This window comes from Mustela lutreola, chromosome 15 (assembly GCF_030435805.1).
Source record: "Mustela lutreola isolate mMusLut2 chromosome 15, mMusLut2.pri, whole genome shotgun sequence".
Classification (NCBI taxonomy): domain Eukaryota; kingdom Metazoa; phylum Chordata; class Mammalia; order Carnivora; family Mustelidae; genus Mustela; species Mustela lutreola.
Window position 1 is genome coordinate 51,294,260 of NC_081304.1, and position 24,817 is coordinate 51,319,076.

At 42.6% G+C, this 24,817-nt stretch overlaps 1 protein-coding gene across 5 annotated transcripts in view; it reads left to right on the forward strand.

The window, feature by feature from the left end:
* The window catches only part of SPECC1 (sperm antigen with calponin homology and coiled-coil domains 1), a 280,001-nt gene that overhangs the window by 45,048 nt on the left and 210,136 nt on the right, over window positions 1-24,817 (forward strand). For 3 of the 5 annotated variants that reach the window (XR_009347798.1, XM_059147401.1, XM_059147398.1), the window contains exon 2: window positions 12,745-12,855. The exons of 1 other annotated variant lie outside the window; for it this stretch is intronic. The gene's annotated coding sequence lies outside the window, so the exon portion shown is untranslated. Of the gene's footprint in view, window positions 1-12,744; window positions 12,856-13,361; window positions 13,507-24,817 lie in introns of those variants that run through there. One more of the 5 variants, XM_059147397.1, reaches the window with a different exon arrangement.

Sequence of the window (24,817 nt, forward strand, 5' to 3'; positions counted from 1 at the left end):
GTTTTGTTCTTTTCCTTTGGTGACAAATGCATCAGTTTTGCACTGAGAAACATTATTTTGCCCTTGAGGCAGAGCTCGTTTGGTTTACCAAAGAGGCCATTGTACATTGAAAGTGACGCGAAAGGCATTTGTGGTTTACTGCCACTCCTTCCGAAGCTTCATAAAAGCAGTGAAATGCTCTAGCTTAGGAGCAAATGGGTGAATGGTCCAATAAACTCCCAATTTTTCATCCTTTGCTGGTGTACCTCCTATTTGCACTCCCCTTTCTTAAGTGCCTATGTGGCATACCACTCGACCTACCCGACACGCATCTTTCCACCTTGCATCTTAGTTCTGTTCAGTAGTGATCTTACCGTTGTTAGGAGTCATATTTTTTCTTTTTTTTTTTTTTAAAGATTTTTATTTGTTTATTTGACACAGAGAGATCACAAGTAGGCACAGAGACAGGCAGAGAGAGGTGGGGGGAAGCATGCTCCCTGCTAAGCAGAGAGCCCAATGCGGGGCTCGATCCCAGGACTCCGAGATCATGACCTGAGCTGAAGGCAGAAGCTTGACACACTGAGCCACCCAGGTGCCCCAAGAGTCATATTTATATCACTCACAACCTGTCTTTTACATTTCATTGATCCACTTTGCTATGTTAATTTTCCTGAACATATATAATGCTACAAAGTAGAAAAAAGGTGAAAATTGTGAATTTTTTAAAAAAGATCTTATTCATTTATTTGAGAGAGAGAGAGAGAGTACAGGGCAGAGGGAGAAGCAGATTCCCCACAAAGCAGGGAGTCCTACATGGGGCTCGATCCCCAGACCCAGGATCATGACCTGAGCAAAAGGCAGACGCTCAACTGACTGAGCTACCTAGGCGCCCCCCAAAACTGTGAATTTTAACAACTATAAATACCAGCACATGAGTATGATGACAATATATTGTGAAAAGGTAGTAACAAGACTAACCAAGATGGACCACATTCTTTTAACTGAATGTCAGCTGCAGAAAAATGACCAGCGCAATTCTAAATTCCAAACTTCCTGATTACATTTAGAATATAACAGGATTTCAGTGAAAATAATTTTACATTTCAAATTTGGGAAATATATGTGAGCAGAATTGTTTCATTTGCTTCTTTTGAAATCGAAATTCCCAGAGTACCTTCTGATATTCTTTAGTTCCATTTTTTTTTAAAGATTATTTATTTATTTATTTGACAGAGAGAGATCACAAGTAGGCAGAGAGGCAGGCAGAGAGAGAGAGAGAGGAGGAAGCAGGCTCCCTGCCGAGCAGAGAGCCCGATGCGGGACTCGATCCCAGGACCCTGAGATCATGACCTGAGCCGAAGGCAGCGGCTTTACCCACTGAGCCACCCAGGCGCCCCTAGTTCCATTTTTCTTTCATTTATTCAGCAAACATTTACTAAGTGTTCCGTTCTGGGCACTCTGTAAGGGGCAGAGGGATATGCTGTGACTAGAACAGAGTTTTTGTCCTCAGGGAGCTCATGTTTTTGCATGTGCTGTTTTTGGTATCATATGCAGTCTGCACTTTGTTGCTTATTTTTCTGTTTCTCCTTTTCTACACCCATGTTTAGATCCATAAACTATTTTACGATCTATCTCCTCATTTCAAATTACTTTGTTCTCCAATCTTAAACAGACAATAAATACTTTGGTATCAATTCTTGTGGAATTCATATGGATTTAGGAATTCCACTGTTCAAATTTCAGGTATAAAACAAAAAACACATTCTTAAAAAATTCAAATATAGAAATAGAGTAAAATATGGAAAGCCCTCTTTACGATCTCCATTCCAGCTGCCTTCCAGGAGCCATACACGCAATTGTGTGAAAGTGCGTATTTCCCACATTTTTGCTAACACTTTTTATCCCTTTCAAATATATTAGTCCATGAGATGGACTTTAAAACATTACATGGATTTAGTTCATGTTTGTTGGATACGAGGTAGACTAAGCATCTTTTCACATTTTTATTAGTATTTTTCCTTTTGTGAATTGCCATTTCTTATCCTTCACCTTTTCTCTGTGTGACTGCTTGTTTCTTCTTGAGTTAATTTTGGTAATCTGTGTTTTCCTAGAAAATTATCTGTTTTGCCTAATTTACAAATCCATACATGTAATTACATCCTTTCTCTTGTTTTTAATTTCAGTTTTTTTCATCTTCTAGACCATTCTAAAAAATGTTTTCATTTCATTAACCGCTGCTTTTTTCTGTATTCATTTCTTCTTTCCACTTACTGTGGATTTAGGGAAGGCCGCTCTGTATACCAGGGAAGGTGGGACCAGAGATCAAAGGCGGTTGCTCAGGGTTTGGAAAATTACTGTTGACATCATTCTTCCCCACCACACCATCACAAATATAGCTCAAAATCAGCAAAGAAACATGAGTCAGGGGGCTTTCCAGGTGGCTCAGTGGGTTAAGTGTCTGCCTTCAGCTCGGGTCTTGGTCTCAAGGTCCTGGGATCGAGCCCCACGTTGACTCTCTGTTCAGTGGGGAGTCTGCTTCTCCCTCTCCCTCGGTCCCTCCAACTCATTCTCTCTGTGTCTCTCTCATAAGTAAATAAAATCCTAAAAAAAAAAACCCAAAACAAAACATGAGACAGGAATCAGACTGATGGAGATTGGAGATCAGCTTTGTTAATGCTAAGGCTAACTTGGAGAAGAAGGCTTGACCCATGTTCCCAGTCAAACTAATGACCCTCCCCTTCTGAATTAAACTTGTCCAGGATATCCTTTTTTTTTTTTTTTTTTTAAGATTTTATTTATTTGACGGGGTGGGGGGAGAGAACACAAGCAGGGGGAGTGGGAGAGGGAGAAGCAGGCTTCCCACTGAGGAGGGAGCCAGATGTTATGGGGGACTCCATCCCAGGACCCTGGGATCATGACTTGAGCTGAAGGCAGACGCCTAACGACTGAGCCACCTGGCTTGACCAAGATAGTCTTAAACATAAATGCTTTTTTTTGGAAGGTTCAACAGGAAGCCAGTTAGAGTTACATAAATCAATTGCTCAGAGATACCTAGGGCCACATGGCCTCAGGCAGGTTCATTTTTTTTTTTTAAGATTTTATTCGTTAATTTGACTGACTGATCACAAGTAGGCCTAGAGGAAGGCAGAGAGAGAGGAAGGGAAGCAGGCTCCCTGCTGAGCAGAGAGCCCTATGCGGGGCTCTATCCCAGGACCACAACCTGAGCTGAAGGTAGAGACTCAGGTGCCACTGAGTCCACCCAGGCACCCCAGGTTCTGTCTTTATAGTTCCACTGGGAGACCCAGTTCGGCAACAAAGAATGTATGATTTGGCAATCCCTGATTTGGTGGCTGCCTGAGCAGGGCCTTAGTAAAGACATCTGGAGACTGGTGGGGGGCATGGTGGAAGGATCTTGGGGTTCAAATGAGAGGTGGAAGACTACGAGTCTGGCAGGGGAGGGAAAGGACCTGAGACTGGGGAGCACACTGGGCCAGAGGGAGTGTGGTAGTGGGACAACCAGAAGAAGAACAGAGGTCTGAAAGGCGTCTTTCAGATTCAGAATCCTGGTGGCAGCAGCGTCGCTGATGGGCATGTCTCCAAGTGTGATGGGAATTGTGAGGGACTGAAGCTGAGTCATTGTTCAAACTCTCTGGGGCTCTTGTTCTTTCCCAAAATTAGTTTCACATCTGCTTGGAAACCAAAAGAGTTGCTGCTTTCCTATTCCTGGCTAATTAAACAAATTCAAACATATGCACAGCCTCACTCAGCATTCTCACTCTGCTGGGGAGGGAAGCGAAGTGTGGGCGGCAGGTGTGCTACACCACGCAGAAGGTGGTCAGTGTGGGGGTGGGGCGGGGGTGGGGGTGCGGAGGACAGCAGGGAGGGTCCCTCTCCAGAGCCAGACATACCTCTTGGCTGCCAGACCTCTCAGGATTCAGGCATGTGAATTAATCAGGCACTCCAGGAGGGCCTTTTAAAAAGAAAATGTATCAGCGTATGGTAACTTGTAAGCCAACAAACTTCTTGTCCCCAGCCATGCGTTTGCAGAAAGAGCCTCCCCTTCATGTTTCTTGGGGGACGGTGTGATGAACCTCGCTGCATAGCTCAGAAGAAGGCCAACTTCCCTAACCACGACTTGCCCAGTATGCTGTGCCTCCCTCTGTAATTACTTCTCTCTGTGTAATTTCTCACAGTGAAATGTTATGCTTTAAAACTAAATTAAAAAGTCATCGAGAGAGATGGTTAGGTTAACATAGAAGTCAAGTTCCTGTTAAAATGAGTAGTTTACGGTCAGGCTTGATAGATATTTACAAAGAAGGGCAATGTATTTCTATACTACGTGCATGTGTCAAGTTCCAGATTGTATTTAGTTAGTAGATTAACATATTCGTTACGACCTACTGAAATCATCAGATAAAGAATTTATATTTATAATCCTTTTCCGGTAATGAAGACTGGATCTCTTGCTGACTGGATGAAGCTTAGAGACCCATGAAGATAAGATCTTCACCATTTTCACTCCTGGGCGTGTGTCCTTTTATGCTGCCTCATAACAGATTCTCTTGGGTCCAAGAGTCTTAAGGATCTGACCATGACGGTCTTTGTAAAAATTTGACACACATGTCTTTGAAACCCATTCAGAGTCACTTTCATCTTTTGGCTTTGTCCTAGTTATTTTTAGAGTTGATAAATTTATTTTGCAAGAGCAAAACAGAGCATTTTTAGGCTTCCATTTTTGGCTAAGGTTTAGGAAATTCTGGTCTTTGGAGAACTGGCGGGTTTCCCACTGAGGCACACAGGAGCTCAGCCCACACAGAGGTTTCCTTCAGCACTGGTCTGGATTCATCCATCCAGCTCTTGGATCTAGACCACCCGGCCATGGCCCAACCTCCATGCAGATGAGCAACAGGACATGCCACTGCAGGCCAGTCTTACCCTGTTCTAGACCATCCAAGAGTAGAGATTTCATGGCCCCTGCAAAGGATGTCTCATCCAGGCTTTAATTATTTCTGCAATTAAGAAAGTCTTCCTTGGGTCAAATGAACTTACTTTCTGCAGTATAAGTCATCAGTATTGAGAGTCTGATGCTCTCATGATAGATAATTGCTCTTATGCTTAAACAGTATTTTTTAAATTGTAAAACTCCTACATATTCATCGCAATTAGTGGAGAAGACTCTTTAAAGCATAAGGGAAGTTAACACTACCAACTAGAGATAACTGTCTCTTTTTTAGTAATTTATTTTATCTTTTGAATTTTATTTTATTGTGGTAAGAACACTTAACCTGAGCTCTATCCTCTTAGCAAATTTTTAAATGTACAATAATATATTATTGTTGGCTATAGGTCCACTATTGGATAGCAGATCTCTAGAATTTATTCATCTTGCTTGGCTAAAACTTTATGCGCATTGATTAGTAAATCCCCATGTGCCCTTCCCCCCAGTCCCTGGCAACCACCATTCCACTCTTTGATTTTATGAATTGGATGATTTTAGATACCTCGTGTAAGTGGGATCTTGCAGTTTTTGGCTTTCTGTGACTCCTTGATTTCACTCAGCAGCATGCTGTCAAGGTTCAGCCAGGTTCTTAAATATTGCAGACTCGTCTTCTTTTTAAAAGCTGAATGGTATTTCATTGTCTGCATATATCACATCTTTACCCCTTCCGTCAGTGGACATTCAGGTTGTTTCCATATCCTCACTCTTACTCATAGTGCCACAGTAAATACAGGAGTGCCAATCTCTCTCAGAGATCCTGGTTTCATTTCTTTTGGATAAATACCCAGAAGTGGGATTGCTGGATCATGAGGCCGTTCTACTTTTAATGTTTTGAGGACCCTTGGTACTATACACTGTTCCACAGCGGCTGCACCATTTTGTATTCTCACCAGTAATGTACAAGAGTTCCAACTGCTCCACATTCTCAACAACGCTGTCTTTCAGTTTTGTTTTGTTTTGTTTTGTTTTTTATGATAGTGATCCCAGCAGGTGTGAGGTGATACCTCATTGTGACTTTGATCTGCATTTCCCTGACGATTAGTGATGTTGATCCTTTTTTCACATAATCTGTTGGCTATTTGTATGTCTTTGAAGAAATGTCTGTTCAAGTCCTTAGCCCATCTTTTTATCAAGTATTGGGGTGTTTTTTTTTTTTTTTTTTTTTTTTTTTAACTATTGAATTGTCAGAGTTCCTTATATATTTTGGAGATTAACCCCTTGTCAGATTTATGTTCTGCAGATATTTTCTCGCATTCTGTAGGTTGCTTTTTTACTTTGTTGATTATTTTTCCTCTGTGTGCAGAAACCTTTTTAGTTTGGTAGGGTTCTGCTGGTTTATTTTTGTTTTTGTTGCCTGTGGTTTTGGTGTCATATGGATGAAATTATTACCAAGACCAATGTCACGAAAGTTTTACCCTGTGTTTTTTTTTTTTTTTCCCCTAGGGGTGTTACAGTTTAGGGTCTTATGTTTCAGTCTTTAATCCATTTTGAGTTGATTTGATGTATGGTATAAGGGTCCAATCTCATTGGCTTTGTCCTATGATGTCGATATCTAGTTTTCCCAACACCATTTGTTGAAGAAACTATCCTTTCCCCATTATAGATTTATTGCAAACCCTATCAAAATCCCAGTGGTATTTTTTGTAGAAATTAAAAAAAATAAATCTAAAGTTCATATAGAACCACAAAGAAAACAGGAATAGCCAAGTCAGTCCTGAGAAAGAAGAACAAAGATAGGGCATCCTATTTCCCGCTCATGTTCTATAAATAAATAAATAAATAAATAGTCTTAAAATAAAATAAAATAAACTACAAAGCTATAGTAATTTAATTAAAATAGTATGGTACTGGCATAAAGACAGACATATAAACCAATAGAATAAGACATAAATCCATGCCTCCATGGCCAACTGATCTTCAACAAGGATGCCAAGAATAGCCATTTTCAATATATAAAGTTTCTTTAAGTCTCTTTTTCTTTTACCTGAGTGAATATGGCCTCCTACTATACACACCATTTATAGTCTCTTTTCCACTATGTTATCATTATTCTGTATCATCAGATATTTTACAGTATTACTTTAGAAATTGAGGTATAATTCACTTACTATAAAATTCACCTTTTCAAGTGTAGGTACAGTGGTTTTCTTGTATATTCGCAAACTTGCGCAACAGTCACCATTATCAAATTCCAGAACCTCTTGTCACCCCACCACCCCCTCCAGAATCCTGGAACTGTTAGCAGCCACTCTCCCTTTATGCCCCCTTCATCCCATGGAAACCATGAGCTACTTTCTATGTTTAGGGATTTGCCTATTCTGGAAATTTCATATGAATGTAATCATACAGTATGTGGCTTTTTGTGTCTGGCTTTTTTCACTCAATATAAGATTTTCAAGGTTCATCTACGTTGTAGCATGGATGAACATTTCTTTCTTTCTTTTTTTTTTTTTTTTACTTTATTCCTTTTTACTGATAATAATATCTTGTTGTATAGATATACATTGTTTTTATCCATTTATCAGTTGATGGATTTTGGGTTTGTTTCCCCCTACCATTTGCCCATCACAAATAGTGCTGTTATGAATATTTGTGTACAGATTTCTGTTTGAATTCTTATTTTCAGTTTTTTAGGGGCAAGGAGTAGAATTGTGGGCCATAATGGTAAGTCTGTGCTTAACTTTTTGAGGGACTGCCAAACTGTTTTTTCACAACAGTCACAGCATTTTACAGTCCCACAAACAATGGACGAGGGTTCCGATTTCCCATAGCCTTGGCAATGCTTGTTAGTATCTGTTTTGCGGTACCCATTACTGGTAGATGTGAAGTGGTATCTCATGTGGCTTTGATTTGCCTAGCTCTAATGCCTAATGATGGTGAACATTTTTTATGTGTTTATCAGCCATTTGTATATTTTTTAAAAGATTTTATTTATTTATTTGACAGAAATCACAAGTAGGCAGAGAGGAAGGCAGAGAGAGAGAGGAGGAAGCAGGCTCCCCGCTGAGCAGAGAGCCCCATGCAGGGCTTGATCCCAGGACACTGGGATCATGACCTAAGCTGAAGGCAGAGGCTTTAACCACTGAGCCACTCAGGCGCCCTGGCCATTTGTATATTTTATGTTCTCTTTGGAGATGTATGTATTTGAATCCTTTGCCCATTCGTTAGTTGAGTTACTTGCCCCTTTATTATTGAGTTGTAAGGGTTCTTTACATGTTCTGGAGAACAGACCCATATATCAGATATATGACTTCCAGATATTTTCTTCTATTTTATATATGGGTCATCTTTTCACTGCCTTTTGCAACACAAGAGTTTTTAATCTTTGGGAAGGCTAATTTACATAATTTTTTGTTTGTTACTTGTGTTTAAGATCTCTATGAAAACATTACAAATCCAAGGTCATGAAGTTTTACACTTAACGTTTTCTTCTAAGATGTTTTCAGCTGTTACATCTTTGAGGTAATTTTGTATATAAAATGAAATAGTCTAGTTTCATTTTTTTGAATATGAATATCCAGCTGGCCAGCACCATTTGTTGGAAAGACTGCTCCTACCCCATTGAATGGTCTTGGCTCTCATGTCAAAGATCACCTTCCCTAAAAGTATGGGTTCATTTCTGGACTCTCAGTTCTATTTTACAGATCTACATATGTCTGTCCTTGTGTCAGTACCAAATAGTGTTGATTGCTATAGCTTTGTAGTAAGTTTTAGAACACCCCGTGCCTTGGGGCTCCTGGGTGGCTCAGTCATTAACAATCTGCCTTCGGCTCAGGTCATTGTCCCAGGGTCCTAGGATCAGGCCCCATATAAGCTCCCTGCTCGGCGGGAAACCTGCTTCTCCCTCTCCCACTCCTCCTGCTTGTGTTCCCTCTTTCGCTGTGTCTCTTGCTGTCAAATAAATAAATAATCCTTTTAAAAAAAATAATAAAGATTTAGAACACACAGTGCTCCATGCAATCCGTGGCTTTGTATTAAGTTTTAAAATTGGGAAGTGAGAGTCTTTCAGCTTTGTTCTTCTTTTCAAGATTGTTTTGATTATTCTGAGTCCCTTGCATTTCCATATGAGCTATAGAATTAGCTTGTCAATTTCTGTAAAATGAGAAACTGGAATTTTGATAGGGATTGCATTGAATCTGTAGATCAATTTGAGGAATATTGTCCTCTTAAGTCTTACAATACATGAACATGAGAGTCCATTTAAGACTTCTTTAACATTTTTCAATGTTGTATAGTTTTTTATGTACAACTGTGCACATAATTTGTTAAATATATTACTAAGTATGTCTTCCCTTTTGGTGTCATTGTAAATAGAATTGCTTTGTTATTATTTTGGATTGTTCATTGCAAGTATGTAGAATTGAAAATTATTTTTATATAATGACCTTGTATCCTACAACCTTGCTGAATAAGTTTATTAGCTCTGTTTTGTTAAAGATTTTTTGAGATGTTCTACATAGAAGATCATTAGATAATTGAGATAGTTATACTTTTCTTACCCATCTGGATGCCTTTCTTTTTATTGCCTTATTTCCTTGGCTAAAGATGCCAATACAATGTTGACCAGAAGTGGCGAGAGCAGAGACATCTCTATCTTGTTTCTGATGTCAGAGGAAAACTTTCTGATTTTCACCCTTAAGTGTTGTGTTTATTGTTGGCCTTTATCAGGTTGAGGAATTTCCTTTTTATTCCTGGTTTATGGAATATTTTTATTATGGAAGGGCATTAGATTTTGTCAAATGCTTTTTCTGCCTCTATTGGAAAAATCCTGTGGTTTTGTCCTTCATTCTATCAATATGGTGTATTATGTTGATTGGTTGTCATATGTTGGACCAACCTTGAATTCCTGGGGTAAATCCCACTTGGTCATGGTATGTAATCCCTTAGATATGTTGCTAAATTTGGTTTGTTGGTGCTTTGTTAAGGATTTTTACATCTGTGTTGTAGGGAATATTGATATAGTACACTTTTAATGGATGCATGGTGTTTAATTACATGGATAAACCATAATGTAACCAATTAGACTTTCAATTCTTTCCTTTGTTGTCATTGTTACAATCAAGGATCATTAGAACTTCTGCACATACAGTTTTGCATTCATCCATGATTATTGTCATAGGATATGTTCCTACAAATGGAATAACTGAACCAGAGGTGCAGAGATGTTTGTCTCATTTTGCCATTGGCATCTTTGTTTTATTTATAGGATTTTCATTATTTGTGGAGGCTTTTTATTTTCAAAGTCAAATCTGTCTTTTTTTATGTATTCTGCCTTTGTGTGTGGGCTCAGAGAGGCCTTGCTCACCTTGTTCAGATAAACAATCTCCTCTCTTTCCTTCTAGTACTTTTTTTTTTTTTTTAAAGATTTATTTATTTATTTGACAGAGAGAGAGAGAGGGAACACAAGCAGGGGGAGTTGGAGGACAAGAAGGCTTCCCATTGAGCAGGGAGTGCAGTGCGGGGCTCGATCCCAGAATCTGGAGATCATGACCTGAGCTAAAGGCAGACGCTTAATGACTGAACCACCTCTTTCCTTCTAGTTCTGATAATGCTGCTTCTTCTTCTTCTTTTTTTTCTTCACTTAAATTTTTATTCTATCAGAAATCATTTGGATACATGGTATGAGGTAAAAGTCTTTTTTTTCTCTCTCTCTAAATGTTTAGCTAGTTTTCCCAATGCCATTTTTAAAGACAATCCATTTTTTTTTTAATCCTCAGATTAGTAATGCTATCTTTATCTTAATTCTTATTTTGGGATTTGTTGTGATCCATTTACGATGTTTCTATTCCTGAACCACAACATCGCAATTATTTTACTTCTCTGGTCTCTATTAATATCTGGCAGTACAAGTCCCTTTTCATATTTTTTTCAACAATTTTCTTCTACAGAGAATAAATTATTCTATATCTTCTATAGAGAAGAATTACTCTACCAGGTACATTTTAGGATAGTTCTATAAGGCATCATTTTCATAACTCTTAATCGTGTTAGAATTTTTATTGGAATTATAATACATTTATATAACTATTTTGTGCAGAATCAATATCATGGTATATTGTTATGTTTTTTTCAATCCAGTCCTCTATTTTGTTACTCAGTAAAATGTTATCGATTTGGGGGTGGGGTTGTGATTGCAATTTTCTTACCAGATTTATTCATAGATATTCTATACATATTTTCACTCATAAGCAGAACTTGTTTAGCATACAGTAACTTATTTAGATGTATTGTGTTATTATACAATTTAGTAATTTTTTATTAATTTTTAGAAAATCTAGAAAATACAGTGTGAATTTAAAAAAGAAATGACACACAATAGCCACCCTGAACACTTTGTGTATGTCCTTCTGGTAATAGATTTACGGTCTGATTGGTAAGATGCAGTCACATGAAAGCCTTAAGCCAGAGGTGTCTGGGTACCTCAGTGGGTTAAGCCTCTGCCTTTGGCTCAGGTCATGATCCCAGGGTCCTGGGATCGAGCCCCATATCGGGCTCTTTGCTCTGTGGGCAGCCTGTCCCCACCATCTCTCTGCCTACTTGTGATCTCTGTCTGTCAAATAAATAAATAAAATCTTAAAAAAGAAAGAGAGAAAGAAAGAAGAGAAAGAAAGAAAGAAAGGCAGGCTTAAGCCAGCGCACTAGCCTGTATTTTTTTGCCAGTCCAGCATTTTTTTTGCTTTTGGGAACTGCTCTTCTTATAACTAGTGGGGCTGTCAGTCACCCAGGTCCCTCTCCCTTACCACGGGGCTGGAGAGGGTCTCACTCTGAGGATTTTCTCTGAGGAGTGCCTGTCTTCTGAGGTCTTGATTGCCATAGGCTTCTAATCATGCAATGCTGCTGGAAAAGGCTTTCCCATCCCAAGGCACCATGTTTGAATGCATTGAACTTGGGGAAACAGAGCTGAAAGGTGATGAAAACAGGTTCCTGATGACTTTGGAACCTCCCGGTCTCCTGGCTGAAAGCCAGCTCGAATGCATCCTTACACTATCCAGTTAGTCAAGCCAATAAATTTGTTCTTTTGCTTAAGCGAGTGGTGGGGTTAGGGCAGGGGAGAGATGACACCCAGGTGAATTAGCTCCCCTTATTCCCCTGCCCCTGCTCTGCCCTGGGAAGATGTATATTCTCCAGAGAGAGCAGGTCCCATTCATTGCCCCCTGCTTTCTTTAAGAGGGAAGGCCACCAAAGGCAGAGGTGTTTGCCCGGATGGCATGGGGCCACGTTTGTAAGAACAGCGCCCACAGGGGAAGGCCAGCTCTTAACTGCATGGCCACAGGCCCTTACTTAGTGATCTGTTGTTAGAAAGGCAAAGTCTGGGGCGCTTGGGTGGCTCAGTGGGTTGAAGCCTCTGCCTTCGGCTCGGGTCATGATCCCAGGGTCCTGGGATTGAGCCCTGCATCGGGCTCTCTGCTCCGCGGCGAGTCTGCTTCCTCCTCTCTCTGCCAGCCTCTCTGCCTCCTTATGATCTCTGTCTGTCAAATAAACAAACAAAATCTTTAAAAAAAAAAAAAAAGGCAAAGTCTGCATATGAGGGGGGACTCAGTGTCCCCAAGGCTCTGCAGACTCATGCTGTTTCCTAAGTAAAGCCCCCGTGCCGTGTAAGAGATACTTGGCTAAATCTCACCCTTATACTCATCCAGTATAATCGCAATAAACCTCCACCTCGTGGCAGTGACTAAGCTCAGCCCCGATGACTACAGTTCTTGCGGAGAGCAGATAGGACCCATGTTGCTTGTTTACCTTCATGAATTCCTTCCCTGTTTTTACAGGCACGGCTCATCGTCACTGGGGTGTGCAGACCATCCAAAGTAGCCGGACACGTGGACCTCAGGTTTTAGGAGGGTGCGCATAATTCTGGAATTCTCTGAATTCAAAACTAGGTATGAAAAAATGGGAATTTCAGCCAACAACCAGAGGCTTGGAGGTTTAGGTGCTTCATCTCTGAGAACGTTTTCACTCAGCTCACAAGAACTGCCTGCTTTGAAAGGTTTCCTGAGCTAGCCTGACTTCCCCATCCCACCTAGAACATGCCACAGCCCACAGGTTATGGCAAGTGAGGGGCCCTGAGGCTTCGAGGCAAACTCACCTTTGAAGGCAGACTAGCTTTTTTTTTCTTTTCTTTTTTTTTTCCCCTTCTGTTTGATATCTCAGGTTTGAAAGAGCAACATGCTAGTCAGCCCATGTTTTTAAATCCTTATGTTTTAGAGAGGTACAAATTAAGTATTCAGGATCCGGTAGGAGAGAAGTGATTTTGCAGTGTGTGTGTGTGTGTGTGTGTGAGAGAGAGAGAGAGAGAGAGAGAGAGAGAGGGAGGGAGGGAGAGGGAGCAGGGAGGGGTGGGGTGGGGGGAGCCTGTCAGAAGCCTTGGAGCCCGCCTGCTTCCTGAGTGAAGCTTTGCTCAGATGCTCACTGCCTGGGCCCCTTGAGTGTGGTTTTCCTCCCCGGCCAGCACCAAACCCCAGAATAGTGCGGCTGACTTGCTGATTGAGGTCAGCAGCTCCCCGGAGGCACGAGAAGCCAGAGCCTTTGCAGTAAGTACATAGTTGGTTATTATTTAAGATGGGGATGGAAAATCTTAGAAGAATAGCTCTCTCTGGGGGAAGAGGTTCTTCTGCTTTAAGTATAATGTCTAACATACCCAGTGAACCCTGATATGACTAAGGCCTGATTAATACATTTTTGTGTATGTGATTCATGGACTAGATCATTGAATGCTACATTCATGCTTTTGGGGGGCTAAAAATGAATTTTGAAACTCGTCTTCTTGATATCTTGAAAAAAATAGTCTTTTTTTCCCCTGCCTGTTACTTTTTTCATCTTGCACAGTAAGGATCATTAATGCTGACTTTAATATATAGAGTCTGGGGGAAAATAAATCCTCCCTGTGGGTACTAATTATTAGTGCTATGGAGGTCTGTTTTCACAACCAAAATGAATAGGGCTGCTTCTGTGCATTCTTTTCAGCAAGTGTGGGACAGAGAACCACCCACTTAAGACTGGTTCTTAGATCCCCCGAAAAGTTCTAGAGCCCTCTGCCCTTGAAGGTGAGCACTGTGGAGTGTGCCCTCCCATCTTGCAGAGGGCCTGATAATGTCCCAGAGCTTAATATCTGGGCCAAACATTGTGCTCATGAGGCCTAGATGGCAGAACTTCAAAGATGTGACAAAGATAGAGGCTTTTCTAGGAAGCTACTTATTATACGGTTTCTGTTTAGACAGTATTTTGCAGTAACCCTCCCCTACCCCCCAGCCCCGTCCTCACCCCAGCCAAAGGCACAGGCTACTTTGAAATGTCTCTTCACCATTCTGTTTTTCTGGAAATGAAGTTTTTCGGGGTTTTTTGGATTTGTTTTTGTTTTTCCCTTTTTCCTCTGTCTTATTAGGACAAAATATTTAGCTCAGTAATGAAGGAAGTTGATGTTTTAAGTTTACTCAAACAATGTGATTTTCCTCACCTTGTTAGACTGCAAAAGGAAAAAAAAGACACCCATTCCCTGTTTCTGCTGCAGGACTCACTAATATGGCTCCGTTTTGTTCCTTTACTACTGGGCTCCACAGACGATGTGTCTTTACAGGGTTCTAGTGGAGAGTAGATGTTTCACTTCCTTTAATCTTCCCTTCGCCAAGTGGGTTTACAAGTAATTGTTGTCTAAGCAGAAGAAACCCACAAAAGTAGGGAGAGCACGAAACTAACCATACTAAACTTTCAAGTGGAAACAGACACTATGTGTGAAGTAGCTTCCTCATTTCAGTCCCCCCGCCCCCCACGTAAACGCGTTTACACTTTGCCATGTGACAAAAATAACATTTTTGTTAGGTGATAGGCACAGCACTCAAGTTATCTCATTTGATTCTCAAAACACTCCTGCAAAGTGGCTGTATTTATGGTTTTCACTTTATAGGCAAGGAAACCGAGGCATAGAAAGGTTTTTATAACTCATTGGAGTGGCGCAGCTGGGATTGGGACTTGGGTCTTTCTAAATCCACAGTAAATTTAGAAATTAGGGAAAATAGTGACTCAATTCCACACCCTCAAACAACTTAAAATTTCTATATTTTTTTCTACTTGTACAACTGGATATTATATTGTAGGGTTTTTTTTTAAAAAAGTTATTAGCGTCACGATTATTTTTAATAATGTATAATGTTCTGGTCAGTGATTGTTTCATAAATTACTTAATATTCCCTGTTCTTGAAAATTGGGTTGTTTTCCCTTTTTTTTGCTGTTTGTTTTCTTCCTATTATAAACGATATTTCAGGGGCCCCTGGCTGGCTCAGTCAGTAAAGCATGTGACTCTTGATCCTGGGGTTGTGAGTTCAATCCTCACGTTGAGTGCAGAGATTACTTAAAAATAAAATCTTTAAAAAAAAACTTCAGTAACTACATTGTCCATATGATTTCCCCCAGGTTTCTGGATCATTTCTGTAGAGTAGATTCTCAGACATGGGATTACTAGATAAAAGGGACATGAACATTTATTTTAACAGTGCTGAATTACTCTCTATCAACACTCTGTGTGAGGTCCCCCTTTGATTTCATCCATTTCACCAAGGACAGTATCATTTTAAAAAATAGACAAAACAGGGGCACCTGGGTGGCTCAGTGGGTTAAGTCTCTGCCTTCGGCCCAGGTCATGATCCCAGGGTTCTGGGATCGAGCCCCACATTGGGCACTCTGCTCAGTGGGGAACCTGCTTCCCTCTCTCTCTCTCTGCCTGCCTCTCTGCCTACTTGTGATCTCTGTCTGTCAATAAATAACTAAAAATCTTTTTTTTTTTTTAAAGATTTTATTTATTTGACAGAGAGAGAGATCACAAGTTGACAGAGAGGCAGGTAGAGAGAGGGGGGAAGCAGGCTCCCCACTGAGCAGAGAGTCCGATGTGGGGCTCGATCCCAGGACCCTGGGACCATGACCTGAGCCGAAGGCAGCGGCTTAACCCACTGAGCCACCCAGGCGCCCCCAATAAATAACTAAAAATCTTTTTAAAAAATAGACAAAACAGAAGCTTTTTGTAATTTTGCATTTCTTTTAATATAATTGAGTTGAATGTTTTTTTTCACATTGGTTTATAAGTTATATTTTCTCTTTTGCTCATCTGTTAGGATTTTAATGGTTTTTTTTTTTTTTTTTTTTTGCTAATTTATATATCTTTTTGATAAGATTTATTTGGCATACTTTTGTCAGTTATTTTTCCCAGCCTACTGGTCACCTTTTCAAAACGAATTTTTAAAAATGCAACCATTTAACATTTTCACATAGTCCAAATTGTCCTTTTTTCCCCCTTGATTCTTCTTACCTTAGAGACCTGTTATCCTCTTTTAAGGGATTGTTTTTTTCCTTCTAGTTTGTATTTGGGTGGATGATGTGAAAAGTGGGCTCAAACTGACTTAAAATAATGCCAAACAGTTTTTCCAACATCATTTATGAGAAATCTTTGTGTTCTCTAGTTCCTCAGCTTTTCTGTTAAAAGATTTTTCTGTGTTATCTGTTTGATCTATAGCAGCTGTTTCTGTGCCATTATCTCATTGTATTAATTTTTTGGAAAGATTTTATTTATTTATCTGACAGAGAGAGAGATCACAAGTAGGCAGAGAGACAGGCAGAGAGAGAAGGGGGGTGGAGAGCAGGCTTCCTGTTGAGCAGAGAGCCTGATGCAGGGCTCAATCCCAGGACCCTGAGACTATGACCTGAGCCAAAGGCAGAGGCTTAACCCATCGAGCCTCCTAGGCACCCCACATTTTATTAATTTTTGTTGCTTTTGTGATATATACAGATGATGTTGTTGTAGAGTCAACATGAAGTACTGACTACGAGTGTGGACTCAGGAGGCAGGCTGCTAAGTCCTAACTTATGTGTCCCTTGGTTTTATTATTTGTAAAATGGGGATAGTAATAGATAATGTCCACTATGTGGGTTGTTAGGGTGAGGAAACAAAAGCTAAATTAAAAAAAAAAAACACTGGAAACAGTATTTGATGTATATACATATGTGTAGAGAATATTTGATGCATACATGTATGTATTTTATGCACACAAATGTACAGTATGTATTTTATATAATATGTATTAAGAAATATAGATCATATATTTTCTTATGTAGAATCAAATGTGTCCTTCTTTCTCTATTTGGGTTAAGACAAACTTTCACACTTTCTTGGGAGATGGAGAAAGAACATGACTCAATATGTGTTAAGAAACTTGGTACATTGAAAGATAGGCAAGTAACAAAGATACACATGCAAAACACACACCACAGAGGATTACTACCCATTATAAATAAAGAATTCCCATGAATCAATTAGCAAAAGACAAATACGTAAAGAAAAACCAGGCAAGGACAGTTTATAAATAGGCAAGTTATATTTATTTTTATAAATAAGTAATTCGTAGGAGAAGAAATATAGCTGATCAGTAAACATATCAAGTTCTATCATGTTCAATGTCAGTAAGTACCATGGAAATGCAAATTCAAATACTAATGAAATATTGCCCTTGCAACAGATTGGCAAAAATTGAAAATAGGTTATCCGGTGTCAAAGAGAACATATGTAAGATGGGCATTGGCAGTCACAAGTGTAAGGAACAAGAATTAATAAAGCTTTTTGTATGGCAATTTTGCAAAATCTACCAAAATGTAAAATAACCTTTAATGTATCTCAGAACAATTCTGTACAATTTCAAGTAAGCATATACAAGTGTGATCATATTTACATTTAAAATTTCATTATTTATATTAAGAAACCTGAACTCTCAGGGCACCTGGGTGCCTTGGTCAGTTACTAATCCGACTCTTGATTTCGGCTCAGGTCATGATCTCAGGGTTGTGAGATCAAACCCATCATCGGGCTTGGCCCTGGGCCCGGAGCTTGCTTAAGATTCTCTCTCCCTCACCTCTGTCCCCCCACCACTTGCATGTGTGCTCTTGTTCTCTCAAAAAAATAAGAAACTTAAACTGCCTATTTTTAAAATTTGTATGTATATAAAAATTCATCTTAAAAAAGTAGTGGGTGTATAATATCAAGCTGTTTACTATGGGAAGTAGAATTAAGGGCAAGGTCTCTCACCTTTTGCTTTGTATATTTCTATGTTTGAATTTTTCTGTAAGTCTGTATTTGTGTATTATTTGTGTAAGATAGATAGAAGACAGACAGGCATCGTTCCACGCCCATAGGCAAGAAAATTTTAGGGAGCAGAACCCCAGGTGTAGAGGTCTACAACTGGGAAAGTACAAGACAAATTTTAGGAAGTGTGAGCATTTGGGTGGCAGTGTTTTCATATTCTTTACAGGTTTTAACTTATGTTTTAGGAAAAGAAGCAAGGAACTTGTTGAGAAAACTCAACCTGAGAGGCTTCATTGCTGAGCTCTGACCTCTAAGCAGCTTCCCTCTCTGTTTTCCTGCTGTTTGCAGGGGGTCCACACTTGGGTGGCTCATAGACACTACCCCAGACACACTGTGCCTCTCCCCTTCCTGTGTTCCTGTTTATTTCTTATTTTATTTTATTTTTAAAGGTTTATCTATTTGGGGGAGCATGGGGGAAGGGGTACAGGGAAAGGGAGAGAGAAAATCCCCAGCAGACCCCCTGCCAAGCATGGAGCCCAACATGGGGCTCAGTCTCACCACCCTGAGATCACAACCTGAGCCGAAATCAAGAGTCGGACATTTAACCGACTGAGCTACCCAGCCGCTCCCCTTTATCTGTATTTTCAAAAGGTTCATCTGACCTTCATAATCGCCATTCATCTAGTTACTCGCCCAGAAGATACCTAGCGCCTAGTCCCAGCCAGGTGGTGCACGCGGCCCTGCGGAGACAACGGTGAGCAGGAGAGGGAAGGCACCAGCCCTGTGGGAGCAGCAAACCCACTAACCAATTACTCATCCCCAGTCATGAGCGTTGCTAGGAAGCTACCAGATAAGGAGAGTAATAGCTGAGAGCCCATTTAGAGGGATGCTCAGGAGGGGGCAAGCAGAGGGGGCTATTCTAAGAAAAACACAGGTGGGGACTGCCCCCCCAACCCCCTCCCACATCCAGCCATTTGGAAGCCTGTGCTGGTTCCATCACTCCAGCTCTCCCATTCTGTCTCCTTCTCTCCATTCCTCCTGCCGTTTCCTTTCTCCTTTTACTGGGACCACCATTCCTCAGACTGTAGTCCTCCAAATTCCCTTTTCTCATCGTTTTTGCCATAGCCAACTGCCATGGCTTACTTATCAAATTTCCTAAAACTGACATCACTAACATATTTTAAAAGGAAACTTGTTGACTCCCTTGAGTAAATGAGAAATCGCGAAAACAAAATAAAGCCAACTCTACAAACTGAAATGAAAATTTACCGGTAACGAAGGCAGAACTCTGTCACCTGGTCCGTAAGGCTAACAAGGTTGCTTTGATCACAAAGGGATGCCGTTCATGGAAGAAGCATGTATTAGGTTTAGATATTTAGCCAGTAGAAAAGGACTCTTGTCTATGATGACTTTGTTAGCCGGTAGATTTCAGGACAAGGGCGCTGCAAGAAACAGATGGGAGAAGGAGACTGGAGAGCAGTGATTTATTGTATACTCCCAAGGGTGAGGTGAGCTGGGGACACGTGACAGCCAGGGAGACAGAGGGTCACCCTTCGAGACAGCCCTTGGAGGCACACCTGGAGCTGCGACAAGGGGCCACCTCCTAATGAGGAGAGCCTAACTCGTCTCGCCCTGGAAAGAGTCCGCAGAGCTGCTGGGGAGGATTTTTACAGGAGATATAGGTCAAGATCCTAGGGGGATGGTCTGGGTTGTGAATAAAAGTCTTCATTGAATCTGGGGGCTGGAGAACTTCGCTAGTGTACCCACTGCCTGGGGGGACCTGTCCTCGGGCTCACCGATGAGCTTCAAGGGTTTCGGGAGTCCTGGCTTCCCCAGTGCTACCTAGAGCCCTCGCTGCCTGGAAGGAGCCCGCCTGCAGTGGGATGTGCTCAGTGGCTTGTGTGAATAGGTTTGGGCTGCTGAGCACCTGGGTGGGGATCTCCTTGGCCACCACCAGGCCCTCTTCGAGGCCCTGCTGTCCAGCCTGGTGTCTTGAGGCTCTTGCTTGCTCTCATCCCCTCGGGTCCCTCACCACTTGCTCCCCACCTCCTGCCAGGGCATCTCTTTCCCTTGCCTGACTGTTCCTGCTGCCTGTGGATGTCCTCTGCCCCTTTGCCCCTAGCTAGTGCCTCTTATCTTTCCTCGTGGAGCCTTCTCAGGCTGTCCCCCCTGGCTTGGCCATACCCCCCTCCCACAATAAGCTCTGAGAGCACACTATGACTCTCTACAGTAGCTTTCACAGTGGAGATCTTCTATTTTGGGAGCCATATGGTCGTCCCCTGCTCTAGACCATGAACCTCCCGGTGAGCAGGAATTATGTCTGTGTTTGCTCATCCCAGTGTGGCGTGCCTCCCTGAGAGGCAGCAGGTGCTCCAAGAGGGTTTGCTGAGGGGAACAAATGAATGAAATAGTCCCCAGCTATTTGACTGTGTGAAGGAGTGAATTCACTATCCCTTGGGGCCTGACTTTGCTATTCCCAATGCAGTGACTGGCAGGGAATGAAGGGGAGTAGCAGGAGAGAAGGCTGGGGGAGTGGGGACTGCAGGCAGGGGCTGTGGATTAGACTCCAAGGGATATGGGGGCCCACTGGAGGACTTTAAGCAGACAAGTGATGGGACATGGTCGCTGTTTCAAATGGAGCACTACAGACAGGGGTGAGCAAAAAAGTTAGAAGAAGATCCGAGCGGATTTGGGGTCTATCTTGACCATACAGCCAATGCATATGGCCATTATAGTTGGCAGAATCCCCTTACTTGTTGCTCTGATCAGTGCCCTTTCCACGAAAGAGCGGCAGTTCAGTCCTGAGTTTCATGTGTTAAAATACAAATAGAACTTAAAAATTAACAAATGGTTGCTGTCCCCAAAAGCCACCACAGCGGCTCCGTGGCTCACGTGCTCCATTTGGGACACACAATGGTCTTGGCTTCCAACCCCACAGGGACTGCCTCGGGAATGCGTGGTCCCGCCAGCCTGTTGTCTCCTTCAGGCACGGACCCCGTCACACACGGAAGAGGCACACTGGGCTACAGAGGAAAGGCGACACCCCTTAACCTGGCTTTTGGGACCTCCACAGTCTGCTGCCAACCCTATTTCCAGGGCTGTTTTGCTCTACTTGCCACACCACTTATCCCCTGCAGCCAAACCAAACCACTCTAGAACATCGACCCCGTGATTGTGTCCTCCTTCCTGCCTTTGGCTCTGTTTGTCCCTGGAATGCTCTTTCTGCCACAGAGGGTCCCAGAGTCGGGGCCTTTAACACAGAGGTTAATTTCCTCATAGTTCTGGAGGCTAGAAGCCTGAGATATAGGTGGCGGCCATGTTGGTTCTTTCTGAGGCCTCTCTCCTTGGCTTGTGGATGGCCATGTTTGCCCTATGTCCTCATGCGGTCTTCCCTCGGTGTGTGTCTGTGTCCCAGTTTTCTCCTCTTGAAAGGACACCACTCTCTGGCCGGAGGGCTCACCCTAGTGACCTCCTTTTGCCTCAGTCACCACTTCACAGGTCCTGTCTCCAGATACAGTCAGGGTGAGGTCCTGGGGGTGAGGACTTCAACACAGGATTGGGGGAGGCACATTTAGTTCCTAACAAGAGTCTGGCTCCAATACCACTTTGTCCTCAAGCATTCGTAGCCCTTTCATTTCCCCTGTTCTCACACATCATAGCCCTTTGGCAGACTTCTAACACTCTGTCCTTTGGTACTCATTCATTCATTCCTTCATTCACTCGAGCAGTCGGTCATTCACTAGAAACACCTGGAAACACTTCCTGAGCTCCTTCTGTGGGCCAGAGATGTGCTCGATGCTGGCAATCCAGAGCTGAAAACATGGTGCCCAGCCTGCATCCTTAGTGGACAGACAGACAATTAGATCAGCTGTGACAATGTGACACAGTGTGACAGATGCTGAGGCTTAAGGAGGGGGCATCCGATCCAGCGCTGGAAGCGGAGCCAGTGGAACTTACTAGGTCAGGAGACGCTTCCGCTGAGCCCGGCGTGGTGAATGGGAGTTAAGAGGCTGAGGGAGTGGGGTGAGTGTCGCACCCGGAAAGGACGGTGCGTGGGAAGGCTGGGAGTTGCAGGGGCCCGCGGTGCTTCCAAGGAGCTGCAAGCCATCCATTGTGGGAGCAGGTGTCTGCAGTGGGCGTGCGAGAGAGTGGGCGAGGTGGGGCCGGGGGTGGGCATGGGGGTGCAGGAAGCCTGGCATGTGGCACTGGGGCTCTCTCCTGAAAGGGGTGGTGGTGGAAGGGGAGGGACTTGAGCAGGCTGTGGTTTAGAAAGCCTGCTAGCATCGTGGTGGCAGACGGTGGCCTGACTCTAGGTAGGGAAACCAGGAGTAATTCCTCCGATCCCCATGAAGATGCAAAGTGTGGAACTAAGAGGCAGGAGAAGATCCTGGAGAGCTTTGGCAATCTGAGGGGCAGAACTTGGTGACTGACCAAGGACAGTGAGAGGGCCGTCACTGGGTCCCTAGTTTCTGAGTCTCGGCAAATGATCCCGTTTTGAATGTGCGATTTGATGACTTGGGCTAAATGAGCACACCCATGGGACCGCCACTACAATCAAGATATGGAGCCTTCGGGGCACCTGGGTGGCTCAGTGGGTTAAGCCTCTGCCTCTGGCTCGGGTCGTGATCTCAGGGTCCTGGGATCGAGCCCCGCATCGGGCTCTCCGTTCGGTGGGAAGCCTGCTTCCCCCTCTCTCTCTGCCTTTCTCTCTGCCTGCTTGTGATCTCTCTCTCTGTTAAATGAATACATAAACATATATATATAAAAGAAGCACTCATAAAATATATTTACAAAAAAAAAAAAAAAAGATATGGAGCCTTCCCGTCACTCGCAAAATTCCCTTTGTGGCCCTTTACAGGAAGTCCGGGTTCCAGCCCCACCCCAACCCCGTGGCACCCAGCAAACGCCGACCAGCTTTCTATCACCTTACGTTATTTTCGGTGTTTCTAGCATTTCACATCCGTGGAACCACACACTATGTAGTGCTTGGTGTCCAGTTCTTTGATTCAAGACAATGCTTTTGAGATTCCTCCTCGTCGTTCTGTGTGTGTGTCATTCATTCCTTTTTATTGATAGGTATGGGATGTATTAGTTTGATGATCTCTTCACACCTGTGTGTGTGTGTGTGTGTGTGTGTGTGTGTGGCAGTGGTACCTCTATGTTTATGGGACCAGATCTTCAAGAGCTGCATTTTTTAATCATCCACCTGTAGGTGAGTCTTTGGCCTTCTGACCATTTAGGAAGGTTAAGTTCCAGGCTTGACTGATCAGAGTCACACTGGGAGCTCATTAAAAATTGATAAGCAGGACTCAACTTTGGTGGGTTGAGTCAGGACCCCATGCATGTGTGCTTTTAACCAGCCTTGAAGGTAATTTTGATCAGCCTTGTGACTCTTGTGCAAATAGTACCCATGGAGTTATAATCTCACCAGTCCTGTTGGTGAGAAGCCTGGGTATTTTTCTGGATATTATCCTTCCTGGGTGTTGATCACATCAACTTTACCTGCCACAGGTCACCCTCGCCATTGATTTTTTTCACTAATTCACCAAAAGGCATCAATCTAGACACCGTGCATAATTGCAAAAGCGATTCAAACTTGGCACTTAAAATTAGTTAGAGATAAGTGATATTGACACACACGATCATACATAAACAGCATTTATAATGTAAGAGGCACACACATAAAGTGCTTGGAATTTAGAGGTTCATGAAATAATTTCCATCTTTTTGTGCGTGTCAGGAGGCAGTTGTCAAATACGGTTACAGGAAAAGGTAACATCTGATCTGGGTCTTGAAGGATGGGTAAGATTTGTGCCTAAGGGGGTTGAGGGTAGGAAAAGCAGACCTGGCAGAGGGAACAGGAAGAAAACAAGAAGAAAGGCTGGGAGGTGGGCAAGGTGCATGCTGCTGGGGGCCTGGAAAGCCACCTTGACTGGAGCTTGGATAGCATAAGGTTGGCAAGGTAGGCATGGCCCAGCACAAGGGGAGCCTTAGATTACATTCATTCAGCTCACTTGAGCTTTAACAAATACACGTGTAACCACTGCCACAATCAGGATTTACAACCCTTCTCTCACCCTCAAAATTTCCTTCTACTGCTTTATCGTCAGCCCCTCTGATGTGTGCTTTATAAAACACTGAACAATTAATTCTGATACTCTTTTCCTGGAGATAGCATCACATCGTGCAGGTTAAGACCTCAGTCCCAGAAGTCTGCCCCCATCCCTCCCTCACTCCCAGTTCAGGCCAATCACAAGTCCAGCTTGGAGGTTCCCACAACCCCCTCCTCAGGTTCAGTTAATTTGCTAGAGCGGCTCACAGAGCTCAGAAAAACATTTATGGACTTTTACCAGCTCCTTATGAAAGGTTTAATAAAGAATGTAGATGGGGGCGCCTGGATGGCTCAGTGGGTTAAGCCGCTGCCTTCGGCTCAGGTCGTGATCTCAGCGTCCTGGGATGGAGCCCCGCATCGCATCGGGCTCTCTGCTCCACAGGGAGCCTGCTTCCCTTTCTCTCTCTCTCTGCCTGCCTCTCTGCCTACTTGTGATCTCTGTCTGTCAAATAAATAAATAAAATCTTAAAAAAAAAAAAAAAGAATGTAGATGAACAGCCCCCTGAAGAGGATATAGTGTGAGTTCTCAGGCCATGATAACCACTGCTCTGTTTTCTATCCCTGTAGAGATGCCTTTTCCAGAATGTCACATAAAAGGAATCATACAGTAATAACCTTTTAAGCTTGGCTTCTTTCACTTAGCATAATGAATTTATAATTCTTCCTTTTT